This window comes from Acyrthosiphon pisum, chromosome A2 (genome assembly GCF_005508785.2).
Source record: "Acyrthosiphon pisum isolate AL4f chromosome A2, pea_aphid_22Mar2018_4r6ur, whole genome shotgun sequence".
In the NCBI taxonomy this organism is placed as follows: Eukaryota; Metazoa; Arthropoda; class Insecta; order Hemiptera; family Aphididae; genus Acyrthosiphon; species Acyrthosiphon pisum.
This window is the reverse complement of record NC_042495.1, coordinates 88,901,502-88,913,676: the sequence shown is the minus strand read 5'-3', so window position 1 is coordinate 88,913,676 and position 12,175 is coordinate 88,901,502. Positions and strand designations below refer to the sequence as shown.

Genomic DNA, 12,175 nt, shown 5'->3' with positions numbered 1-12,175 from the left:
ATGAATCCACTATTTTGAGAGCAGCAAAAAAATATTATGGGTGGGTGGTGTAAAAATATTAAATGTGAGTCAAAGAAAAAAATTTAAGCCACCGCTGTGATGCGAGTCGACTGTGTTATATATTATTTACTATCCGTCAAAAGTGCAGTATTATCTGTCTTCGTTCGGTTTCATTTATCCCCGAGCAGTTCTGCCGGGCAATACAAGCGGCTACATATATAGGAGTCACTATAAGAGATGACCTCTTATAGTGACTCCTATATCAAAGGTTACTTTTGCTTCCCAGGAAAAATACTTTATTAGAAAAAAAAACTAAATGGGAGATTTTTTGTAGGTAATTATTTTTCGCTACCCCAGAATATTTTGACTCTAGTAACACACTGCATGTACAGCTATTGTAGGAACATATTATTGTACAGTAAAACTTCCATATTATTATATCGAACTTGCATTTAACGACATTTTCTGTTTAGTGAAATATTTTCGAGTGGAGGCACCGAAGTCTTTAAAATGTGGTCGGGCAATTTCAAAACTTTGTGGCCTCGATATCTTAACTATTTAATATTTAGAGTTACCTTAATACACATTTGTTCATAATCATAGCTTAAATATACTCTTACTCATAATACAGCTGTGATGTAAATAACATATGGCCGTTCGGCAACAATTTTCATAAAAGAGGTCCGGCCATGGCCAGACGTTATCGTGGACTACTTCGGTGCCACAGTCAGTAATTTAATAAATTTCGAGAAGCAAACCACATTAGAACTCAAATTTATTTAATTCTATTTAACGGAATTCTCTGTAGTACGAATTTTTTTTGTTGCCCGCAAGACTTCGTAATATGGAAAAACTTCAACTTCCAGTGAAACCGTACTGTATTATATATTTGTATTTCATACCTATGTAATATATTATTATATTATATACATATTATATGTATAACATATTATAGTACCTGTGCAGTGTGTGTATAACGTATGGAGCGCGCGCGCGACACCACCTGAACCAACAAGTGACGCCAGCAAAAAGAGTCGCGTGTGTGAAAACTCGATCGCACATAATATACAACGATTGTGACTACGATAAACTGCTAGTATGATATATTATATTATAAGTAATATATTATAATGATTTAAAACACGATACACGCGCGTACAACGAGGTTGCGTTTTATATTGTTAAGCGCGTTATTATTAGTATTATTATTATTAGTTTGTATATATATATATATTGTATATTGCTTATGTGCGAGAGCGCGTTTATTACTTGGACGTGAAAATATATAATATATAGTATAATTGTATATTATATCCCACACATAGGTATTATATGATATATACGCCAGACGCACGCAAATATTGTTTTAATATTGTTTTGTATATAATTGTCGTTTGTCATATTATACCTACCTACGCGCGTTTCATATTATATAATATATATAGGTACGGTATATAATATATTATATTGTTTTATTGATAATAAACTGGCAGCGGCCAACCGCAGTGGCTATACTATACATATAATAATAATATTATGTTCGCGGCGCATCTGTACAAACCGCATAATATAATATCATATTAACCATAATATCGCACTACTACACAAACACCTCGGCGACGATTTCGTTCATGTCGCGAACTATTTTTCTCTTTCGTCTTATAATTTAAATATATTATAAGTAGGTAAATTATAGTATACACTGTACATGTAACATAATTGTTTACTCTATGGACTATAGTTCCAACTCTCTCTCTCTCTCTCTCCTTTCCGTACTCCTCTCTCTAGGTTAGCCGGGGTTAGGTTCTCCATAGTCGGTCTAATTTATTTTTTACTATTACCGCCCCGAGCAACCGTCGACTGTAAAACGAAATTTTCATTTTTACACGAACACATATAATATTATATACATGTACGGGGATACGGCAACCCATAAAACTCACATCCAATACACTATTTGTGAGGCAGCGGCACCCTGGAGGGTTTGATACTCTCCTCGTGTAACCCCCACGCGCCTGCAAATTAACCAACCGATCAATCAATCTTTTATTTTGTATTTTTTCCCCTCTTTTTTTCATCATCATTCTTTGTGTGCGATAAAAAATGTTCTACAATTTTTATGATTATTATTTTTTAATAACATTAAAACACTGCAGTGTTTCCTATAACGTTCGTTCGCGTCTTTCAAGTGTGCGCACCACCAACCACTCGTAGTGTGATGTGTAGTATTAGGGCCGCACGATAATATGACGTCATCTGTACGCGAGGATGATCTGGGGGGTTAAATGTGCATAGAATGTTTTACTATGAGGTGTAAACACACGGGGCCTGACCGTAATAATTACTATATTATTATTATTATTATTATTATTATTATTATGTACATGCATGTGTGTTACCGTCTGACCGGGGGCCTGTTTTTCTTTTTTAATAACTCTTTATAGGTCTTTGTAAATTGTCGGTCGCCTACCGCCGATACCACTGCCACACGTTTGACCTCACGCGTAGTGGGCGGTGGCCATCGCCAGCAACCCGCATCATCATCATCATCATGTGACTGAACGATGAAACTACGGACGGTTGATGTGCCGCTGCAGCTCGTGTGGAAATTCCGATAAACTATACCCTTTGAAATTAAACACGAGAATTTCATTATCTTATTAAATTAAAATATAAAACCAACCATATTGATTTAATGGAGTTTCCAACTCTCAACAAATGTCCACCGGGAGCAAAACATTACGGAATGGGTAGGTAGTTAATAATTATTATGCTTTCTCGAGCGTGAGTAAATTATGACGTGTCTTTCAGAATTCAATTTAATTATAAATTCAATACACTTAAATTTTTTTTTTAAACCATTCGAATTTATAACATTATTATATAAAATGTTATATTGAAAACGATCGTTTAGATAACAATAATTAATATAACTGTAAAACGTTATTAACATTTATGGTAGTCACTAAATCACCACGATTTAAAACCTATACGCCAGTATGAGGTTTTTCAATTTTAAATAAATAAAACCTAACCCACTGTATAGTGTATATATAATATATATATATGTGCATAGTATAAAATAAATTAACTTTTACTCATACATTGTAAATAAATACATAACCCTATAGAATATAAATAATATCAAACATTCACTTTCTTTCAAACGAGGTATATAACGATAGGTACTAAGTTAATTCATTTAGCTTACAACACGCACGCATCTACAATAGTTAGAAAAATATTAGGTACCTAGGTACTTTATATAAATATATAATACATACGAATTAATGTCATATAAATATTACTACGTGACAAAACCAATACAACTGCACATGTGTTGTTACAAAAAATAATAATAAAATTATTCCTGATACAGAAATTAGATGGGCCACTAGAGTGTGAGGATTTGTATTTGAAAGCAATTTATATTTATATTATGTTATATTTACCTAATTTATTTATTTTACATTGAAACAAGTTATAAGTAGTCATAAGTTTATAACATAAATATATATTTATTCTCTTAGCGATTGCAGCTTATCCATCTAATATTGATAACAATATATTATAGTACGAGATTTAACAACAATGATGTTAATCGAAGAAAGTACCACTTTGTATATAAATCACTATTAAAACAGTTTATACGTCTTAAATAATTTTACATCTTTAATTAATCATTCATTTTGGGGTTTATGGGAATTACAAAATTAATGAACCTCTCTCAACTAGTTCCGCTAAAGTTTGATCAAAGTTATCTGAAACGGTTATTGCGATCAGGAAAAGGAATACGATGATCATTCTTACTATCTAAATCTTAGAATTTAATATTTATTACCAGACGTTTAATTTTATCGAAAAGTTAATTTTAACTGAATGATAATTACTGTAATAAGATACTCCCACTCGAAAACAAATAATATATTTGTAGGTATATCATATAAAACCATATCAAAGATTTTAAAACTATCGATATGAAAACGAAAATATGAAGTTTACTTAAAACGATATTAGAAATGTATAATATTATATTTTCTATAAAATTGGTTCAGAGTATAACATCTTAAAAACGAAGTATCGCAACTTAAAATGTAATCTATTGCTACATTATTTGCTTTTATAATAAACCAGATGTTAACCAAACGAAAAATGTCATTAAAATATCCAACATTCAAGATGATTCAAAAATAATCATTAGACGAACTTAAAGCATTATGACTTTTTGAGGTATTTTACATCAAAAAACTACTCAGATTAATGATTTTCAGTTGACAAAATTCGGTTAAGCAATTATTTTTATTTATCTTTCTCCTTTACCGCTTATTTTTTGTTCGGAGTAAAAGTAATTTAATCATAAAGTATAAAAATATACCTGTGCATTTTTAAATGCGTTTAAATTCTAAAATAATTAATAACCAACGAAATAATAAATCCCACCGTCGAAAACAATGCATAAACGGTCGTGCGTGCTGACCAACCATAAATACATAGGTATTGTTTGCAAAAACAATACCCATCGCTATATAAGCCAATACAAGAAACGATTTTGTCGACGATATTTGTTTTATGGAACGACATGAGTTTGTCTTAGTTTCAAATTAGAAATACCCGAAACTATGGGTTATACACGTTAGACCTCGACAATTCTCAAACTATAAAGTTGTTGAAAGATAGCAGAACAGGGATAAAAGGAATAAGGAAGAAAAATACTTGTCATTAAACCGCTGAAGTTTGTTTTACACTTTCGATGTGACGTTGAATTGCCGTCGGCCAACAAATCTAGTCAGGTGGAGAATAAAAATACACTCTGACACAATATAAACAACGTTTCATATTATATCTCTACAATTCAATATAAAAATTACATTATTTTAAAATATTTAATAGCTAATATTTCAATAATATTGTACCTATACCTAATATTATATATTGTGTATTAAATTTTTAAATTTTTTTATCTTATAACATGTATACATATTTTTATATATTAATTGTTTATGTTTACCTCATATGTTATTGTACACAGTTAGATACCCAAATTTGTTAAAAGTATATTTCAAAATAACTACCTAAATGATACATTCAAAACTTAATTTAATTTGTACATGAGACATAACTTCACATAAGTAGTAGAATATAATTTGTATACTGTATACAACGGTGGCAGATCCAAGGGGGGGAATAGGGTAAATACCCCGCCCTTGAGCTTATTTTATAAAAAATTATTACATTGTTACTTGTGAAAAATACTAGTTCTATTCAGGGTTACGTATCGTTATAACGATTATAACGTACCTACCCACTACCCAAAAGAATTACGATAAACTGTCAATCGGGGCAACTCGTTAAGACCACAGATAAAATAATAAATAATAATAATTTTATCTTATCTTTTTGTATGTAGGTTCGGTATAATAGTTACCATATAATAGATAGTACTTTTTAGAATTCCAGTTTAGTTGTGTTCTACGCATCAAAGTATATTATAGTGTGTGTTATAATTTAATTTTGTCACGTTAAAATGTCCAAACGAAAGTGTAATCCTATCCTAGAAATGTTCAATAAAAAACAAAAAAGAGCAAAATTATGTTAATCACCAACTAGCCTCATCCTCGCTTGTGAAATCAGTGAAAGATCAAGGTATTAATGGATTACTAAATACGTACAAAAAAAAAATATTGTTTATTAACTTATATTTGATATTAAAACTGTTAATAGAACTGCAATCAGAAAAAGATATTATATTTGAGGATAAAAGTGATGAAAAAGAATTAAAAGTAAGTAATTTATTACAACTTCATTCTGACAGTCCTGCGAATAATGAATGTTGTAATAATGATGTTGGTGTTTTATTGGAGACAAAAACTATTATCACTGATATCATAAGAAAACATTTGCTTACAAATCCATTAATTCCATATCAAAATGATCTACTACCATATTCTGAACATTTAAAGAAAGGAAATATTGTAAAATATTATTTAAGATTTTATCATTTTCAAAGATTTTCATGGATAATATACTCAACATTTAAAAAAAGGCATTTATTGTAAATTGTAAACCTTATTCGTTTTAAATAAACAAGTGGGAGCTTATAAATGTAACAGCGAAGCAGGCTATTTAGTAAAATATCCTCTTGTTTCCTTTTCTAAACTTATTGGAAAAGATGGAGCACTTATAAGACATGAAAATACTATAGATATCATGATATAGTGATCATAGGTTAAAACAAATAGAGGAAAATCGTTCACGATTATTACCAATCGTTGATACTATTATTAATATGGGTAAACAAAACTTAGCATTTAGATGTCATAGAGATGACGGAAATCTGTTTGATGAACCTGAAAACTCTAGTCTGGGTACAAGTTTGTAAGAATAAATTCAAAATACTGATATTAAAAAGTATGTTATTAAGTATGAATAGTATCTGTTGGATACATTTTAATTATCCCCCCCCCCTTGATAAATTTCTGGATCCACCCTTGGTATAGAAAATATAAAATACCGTGTGTATTTTCAAAATATTATTAAATACAAAAGTTTAGTTAATTATAATATTATAATAAACAATCACTCCATATTAAATATCAAATTTAGTACAACACCTACTAAAATGTGATGAGTATTATAAATTTAATGAACATAAAAACTACGAGAAAGTAAAAGACAAACAAGTGAACAACCCATTGTTAGGTATGAGTTGGTCGTATTGATCAGTCACGCCAGTGATTCGAGTAGGCCACTTGCCAACGTATTACTTATAGAACCAAATGTTCTTAAGTTGCAACAGTATTTAGCAGTTGAATTGATACGTGGAAGCTTACGAAACACAATTTTTATCGAAAATATGTTTGTTCTAACAGAAATAACTTAAAACATAGATGATTCTAATTTATAAAGTAAACTGAATATTGTATAATACCCGGATTAAACTTATAGACACATTGGAGCATATTATTGAGAAAAAAACAAAAACAATACTAAGACTTCAAACAAATAATTCGTGGGATAACACAAAAAAACTGAATACAGATTTTATTTGATTTTAGGATGTTTGTAAATTTGTAAACTTTGAGAATCAAAAATTTTAAAAGCAACGCTCTTAAAAATAATTTTCACATAATTTATTATATTCGTGACATTATGATCTTTTAATGTGTTGAGTAATGGTATATTTTTAAGCATTTAAATCCTCGTGAAAAAAATAGCTTACAAGATAATATAGATACTGAACAAATGTCTCCTATAAATTATCACTATTAGCATCGCTGATTAAATATTTTCAATTTAAAGTAATAAAACTTTTTCACTCAAACTTATACTCGGTTCTCTGTTTTAATTTATAAACATATTTGGATCTAGCTTAGCTCTATTATAACGACTGTTTACATACATAATATATCAAAGAATTTCGCGTTATTTTGTTTACGTTAGTTCCGTGTTTAATCCTAGCTGTGACGCTAGGGGTGAATTAGAAATTACGCGTCAACATGTCAAAACATAGATTTCATTGAACATCAAAGTTAAATATAAATCCCATGTCTACTTTAATTATTATTTTTATAAATACAATATACTCAACATTTCTTTTCCACACTTCAATAATCCTTATCTCTTATATTATAGCCACCCATAGTTGTTATATTGCATTCACCCATCCGGCTTTCTTTCGAAATATTTCTCGGGTCATCTCCAATAGCCTCAATACAAAATGTATTTTAGTACAATAGAAATATACTTTTTTTTTATTTCACAGATTTTATCAATCCCACACTTTTCATATAATTGTTTGTCTTTTATCGATATTCTTATGCTTCGATAATACTTCAAAAATATTTACAGTATCTTATTTTCGGAAACGATCAATCGTGACTATTCATTTTTGACTATTATTCATGTATCATACGAATTTTAAATGAGATGTTGAGAATAAGGAATTTTTACACCGTGACTTTCAATTTCCTACCGATAAATATAGTTAAATACTATCATGGTTTTTTCCTCAGTCCAAATTACCTTATAAAATCATGAACTTTATTTTATTTTTGTACTTAACATAAAAAAAATTAATTATAACATAAGAACTTCCTGTTCCCGTCTAAAATATAACGTATTTGTTACCTTGGTTTATATTTTTTAGGGTCAATGTCTCCTCACCACCCTTATCAAAAGTTATTTTTTTTAATTTCACTAGGTAGGTATAATTATATTATCAAATTGAACTCTATCAGAACACCAATAATAGTATTACAAATAATGTCGTTAGTATTAATTTAGAGTTTATTTTGTTTAAATATTTACAAATGCCTAAGCTGTATGTTCATAATATGTTTTTCTAGTAGAAGATTTAAATAGTTTTATCATTATCTTACGACATTAAGTTTAAAATCAAATTTAACTTGGTTCAAGTTACTTAATAAACCTTAAAAACTCTTCTGTTATAAATCTCAAATGCCCATCCAGTGTGACAGTGTGCATTGAATAATGTATTATTTAATATGAAACTAGGTAATAATTAATAACAAATATTATTATTTTATTATGAAATATATGATTATATCTGCAGTGACTTAAAAGAACACCTAATCTCGTAAATTGATTAATGTAACTGTTATTTTTTGTACGAAAAACTTAATTGTTTCATAATAAAGACAACACAATTATAAGTTTTTAAAAGATTGGATATAATACGCAACGCCATAACATAATTAGGTAACTATCTAGTTTGGATTTTATTTTTATTAAATACCTACAAAATGTTACCGTTGATATAGGTACTGAATACGCATTGTCAAAAATTGTAACTAATACTATATTGTTAACTTCAAAACTTTTCCATTAGTATCTATACAGTCAATAACTTCTAATCCTATTCAATGAAACGAAATTTCGTCTAAAATTTACTTAAACCAGCAGTACCAAACAATTCACACCGTTTGCAAATAAAACCGCAAAGTTTACCGCACATATTTTAGTGCACATTCGAAATTAGTAGTCTGTTCGCTCAATACTAGGTACCCGCAACAGCGATCGTTTTTTATTTTTTTTATTCAATTTATTCCACCTAAACCTATGTCATTGTTTTTTTTATTTTTTTATGTCTGTCATCAAAAACCATGTCACCGTAAACGCCTATCGAATTTCAACGATTAATAATATAATTTTATTTATTGTGTAACAAAACTAATTGTCTAGAGATTATATTGGCGTAAAATGAAGTTCACCAGAACTTTTTGAAAAGTTAAATCCTAAAACTTTTTTACTCACTTTGATAGCCCATACTAGGTCACACGGTGGGTGTTACCCAATAATTATAGATACCGTAAATCTAATTGTTTACCACAAACCTTGTGAAGTAACACTATGAGTCATCCGTTCATTATAAAATAAAATACTTGGTTTAATATATAATATTAAGACTATGATTTAATAACGTCAATTCAAATGTAATTGATACAAAGAAATTTAAAACTGATATTTGATTTAAAATTAGAAATACTTTTAATTTTATATGAAGTTGCTTTGGTAAAAGTTTAAAACAGTAATAATAACGTCTCAAGTAAAATTCCACTTTGAACCAAATTCAAATATATATTAATTAATATGAAGCCCCATTAATTATTAATCGATCATTTGTTGGTTAAAAAATAATGTGGTTGTCACTTTTCAATACCTATATAATGTTAAAAAATTATTATATTTTCAAATCGAGAAAAAAATATATCAGGTTAAATGTCAAAACAGAAAAAAACAGACCAAATGAGGTAGTTCGATAAAACTAAAAACGTCGGTATTTCTATAATATATTATTAAACATGCATAATTGCTTTATGCTTATTATTACCTCTTATTTATTTAAAACATTATTTTTTAGACCGATAAATCGAATGTTGTCGACTGCGTTCACGCGATAATTCCTACATAATTTTATCGGTTGGCAGAATGGAATTGTTTCGTATATTATAATATTATTATATTCTTTCGGCGTTATAGCGTTTGAAATATTGATAACACACACACTGTGCACTCGTATTATACCGTGGTTATCGACTCGAGGAAAACGCACGCATTGTGGCACGGAGAGGGGATGTTACGGGGACGCCAACATCCGCATAGTCCGCAGATATTCGGAAACGGTCCACTAATAATGATTACAGACAGTATATTACACTGGAATTCAAAAGATCTCTACGCTGCAGTGTTCCTTCTTCCTGTCTGTTGTCTGCTGTGTGCACATACCACCCGCGTACACACGTCGTGATATTTGTTGCTTTTTTGATATCCTTGCGACCGGCAGAAACGAATACAATAAAAGTCGGTATACCTACCCACCTTCCATATAGGGTGCGTACAGGGGCAGCAGCAGAGTGTGCTCTTGCCGCCCTCCAAAAGTTTAAATAATAGATCTGTATAAGGGCCGAACTGGGCCACCGTATAATAATACTAGATACAAAATTCGTTAATTATCCAAACAAAAAGAGCCGCTTTCCTTGGAGCGGGGCGAGCGGGATCATTTTTCCAAAATGTTGGACAGGCCCCGCTTTTATAGATACAATAAAAAAAAGTAAAGTTGATGAGCAAAAGAAATGTATCATTTAGAGTTTATACATTCCATAATGGTAATAATTTTTACTACCTACCTACCTATATTATAGTTGACCATCTTCAAAGCACTCTGTCCCATGAAAAAGTCTCCAATTTAGCTATAATATCTATTGAAAAGAAATTGCTGACCAACTTTTATAATATACCTAATGATATTATTGACACATTTACTGATTTAAAAAGTAGGAAGGTTAATATTCTATAATATATTTTTTACTGTTCTTGCTACCGTCTGCTATATTTATTGACTTGTTCGTTTATCAATATTATTATATTCAATTTAAGTAGGTGGGTATATTATTATGTCGTGTTGCGTTATTAATTTATTGACTTATTCGTATTGTTGTAAGTATGAGCCAAAAGGTACTATATTTTTAAGTCTATTTGTGCCCTTGCCCCTTTTTACCTATATGTGCTATATATAAAAATGACATTTTAGGCACTGCAATTTTACTCTGCCCTTGGACGGCGCAAATCGTCAGGACAACCCTGAGTACAATGTTGAATTATACCGAGCTATATTCTTTTCTGCTATATATCTTTAACACAGACCACAGTACCTATATATATATTGTAATATCGTAGACGAGATATCGATAAAGGTTAAAATATGTTGTCAATGAGTTGAGATTTAAAAACGTTAACTAAAATACAGTCGTGAAAAAATATTATATTATAATATATTCGCTGCACCCGACTTGAAATTCTGCAGCATACGTCTATATTATATGCAGTGCCAACGCATATCTACCTATACCCACCCACCGAGTTATATTATCAAAACCGATACCGACGAAACTCTTCGTGTCACAATAACAATATAATCATCGGTCTCTCAGTTGAAATGTTTGGCATTTCCGTATAATATTATATCGTACACTGCAGCTATCGCTATCCGTACATTCAATATTATATTATACAATACCTATACATATCGATATTATAATGCCGAATGCGTATACACGAGGCGGAGACACGCCAAAAGTGTACCGGGCGTAAGTGTCTGCTATCGCATATATTTTATACGAAACGGTGAACGAAACAATAGTGAGCTCGCGTGCGCGCGTGTGGGTATGTGGGTGTGTGTGGGGTGTGTGGGTGTGCGTGCGTGCGTGCGTGTCTCGCGTATAATGGTTAGCGGTGGACACGTTTTCATTGATACCCGACACGAGTGCGGTAGGTCTATACACATATATATATATATATATATATATATATACATAGGAAGCTCAGCAAATCGATCTCTTGCGCACAGTCGTGTCTACGCGTGAAATAAAACAGTCGCGTGGTGCGGAGAAATGACATTTCCGTTAAATTCGGTACACGACTGATAACCGCGTACATTACTATATAATAATGCGATATGACGCGTGAGAGAGCGTAATATAGTTCGGATGCGATGTGTGTCCAGAGATATAAAAGTATATTATATGTTATATAATATGACGTACCTGCAGCCTACCTTCACATATTATTATATTATACGAGTGATGGCGAAAAGTCATGTACTATCGTAATTATATACAAATTATTAATATTATCACTGTGGTGGCGTCACACCGTA

At 30.5% G+C, this 12,175-nt stretch overlaps 1 protein-coding gene across 7 annotated transcripts in view; it reads right to left on the bottom strand.

The window, feature by feature from the left end:
* Nucleotides 1-12,175, bottom strand: part of LOC100571379 (phorbol ester/diacylglycerol-binding protein unc-13-like) — a 34,360-nt gene that overhangs the window by 20,147 nt on the left and 2,038 nt on the right. The window contains exon 1 of one of the 7 annotated variants that reach the window (XM_029490703.1): nucleotides 959-1,178. The exons of 5 other annotated variants lie outside the window; for them this stretch is intronic. The gene's annotated coding sequence lies outside the window, so the exon portion shown is untranslated. Of the gene's footprint in view, nucleotides 1-620; nucleotides 881-958; nucleotides 1,179-12,175 lie in introns of those variants that run through there. One more of the 7 variants, XM_029490702.1, reaches the window with a different exon arrangement.